This window comes from Nansenia antarctica (assembly GCF_963989245.1).
Source record: "Nansenia antarctica genome assembly, chromosome: 11".
NCBI lineage: Eukaryota > Metazoa > Chordata > Actinopteri > Argentiniformes > Microstomatidae > Nansenia > Nansenia antarctica.
Genome location: NC_137681.1, coordinates 1,666,096 through 1,668,595, shown reverse-complemented (window position 1 = coordinate 1,668,595; position 2,500 = coordinate 1,666,096).

The window sequence follows — 2,500 nt, the reverse complement described above, 5'->3', positions numbered from 1 at the left end:
ACGCATCAAATATTTACAGCTGAACTCTGCTGACGGCCCAGCGCTGCAGCAGGGAACTACGCAGCAGCGTGTTGAAGATGCTTTGTTGTCTGTGCTCACCGGTTTATATGCTCTCTCAGAGTGTGTGTATGTGTGTGTCTGTGCGTTGTGTGTGTGTTGTGTCGGGGGGGGGGGGGGGGGTTATTGTTGTGTGCAGTGTGTGTGTTTGTGTGTGTTTTCTCCGGTGTGTGTGTGTGTGCTCTGAAGGTACACGGCGGGGCAGTCTGTCTGTGTCCAACACGTTCGTTCTGACAGAGAGGTGTGTGTGTGTGTGTGCATGCACCTGCACGTGCGAGTGTATGGTAGCAACGGCCATCATCCAATTTTCATGTTCGTCTCTTAATCCCAAAACAAAACGAAACCATAATAATAATTTATAAGAACGGGATGTTTGGACCGGAGCCTCCAGACCCAGAACATCCTGTCTCTCTGCTGGGCCACCGGGCCAGAACACCAGAACACACAACACCAGAACACAGAACACCAGAACACCACAACACACAACACCAGAACACACAACACCAGAACACAGAACACCAGAACACCACAACACACAACACCAGAACACACAACACAGAACACACAACACAGAACACACAACACCAGAACACAGAACACCAGAACACCACAACACACAACACCAGAACACAGAACACACAACACAGAACACACAACACCAGAACACAGAACACCAGAACACCACAACACACAACACCAGAACACACAACACAGAACACACAACACAGAACACACAACACCAGAACACACAACACACAACACACAACACCAGAACACACAACACCAGAACACACAACACCAGAACACACAACACCAGAACACACAACACCAGAACACAGAACACACAACACACAACACAGAACACACAACACCAGAACACACAACACCAGAACACACAACACCAGAACACACAACACCAGAACACACAACACCAGAACACACAACACCAGAACACAGAACACCAGAACACACAACACACAACACCAGAACACCAGAACACCAGAACACACAACACACAACACACAACCCAGAACCCCGCAGTACTGAGAGACACAGATCCTGGTTGTCAGTTTAGTCTCTTGACATGTTTATCTCCGGGGGAGAGACAGATCACAGATAGATCACAGATAGAGACAGATCACAGATAGATCACAGAGAAAGATGACATTTGTATTTCTGCTATGTCAACAGTTATCTGAACTCTCAATGTTTCGACACCTTAAGGAAGGACGCAATAAACCCCCCCCCCCCCCCCCCCCCCTCTAGCCTACATAGTTTCGCCGCTCCGCCAAACCAGGTTTTCTTCCTTTAGGCGGTGGCCCCCGGCCCAGAGAGCAGCTATATTTATATGTATATTTATATTTATATTTATATTTATCTGGCCTAGAAACAGCTGCAGCCTGGTTACCCATGCAGCAGCGGCCTTGAGACAGGCAGGTTGAGCTACTTTCAGATCCTGTTGAACCAGCGGCTCAGAGCTGCGGTTTGACACCGTGTGACACCAGGTTGCAGCTGGAAGACACACACACTGACTGCCATGCTGCAGTTGAACACACACACACACACACACACACACACACACACATACACACACACACACACACACACACACACACACATACACACCCTACTGTCTAATGATACACCATAGACTCTGTCGTCTTACTAGGAAGGTAAACGAAGCGCAGGAAAACGTTTTAAAAGAGGGTAGTGGTCAGTGTTGATGTCTATGGTGGTGATGGCCTAGTGGATAGTGAGTTGGACTGGTGATCAGATAGGTCATGAGTTCAAATCCCACCTGGGAACACCACCATTAGTGTGGAAATGACACATTGTTGTTGTCTTGAGACCTGACCACACCACCCAGGCAGACAGGCAGAACGAGGTCACATCCCCTCCCCTGACGGCAGCAGGCCCTGGCGTACGTGCACGTCGACTCACTCTTACTCACTCTTACGTGCACGTTGTCCTCGCCCTCCTGGTGAACCCAGTGACGCTGTGATGAGGTCAGAGGAAAGCCCCTGGTCCAGCAGCCAAACAGGAAGTCTGACCGAGACGTGAGAAAGTGTCATAGAGGAACACACAACACAGTCATAACGCACACACACACACACACACACACACACACACACAGTTATAACGCACAGACAGACACACACACACAAACAGTTATAACGCACAGACAGACAGACACTCACACACACACACACACACACACACACAGTCATAACGCACAGACAGACAGACAGACAGACAGACAGACAGACAGACACACACACACTCCCACACACACACACAGCCACATACACTCACACACACACACACACACACACACACACACACAGTCATAACGCAGCAGAGCGCGACAGACACACACACACACACACACACACACACACAGCCACACACACACACACACACAGTGACTGGGACATCAGAGGTG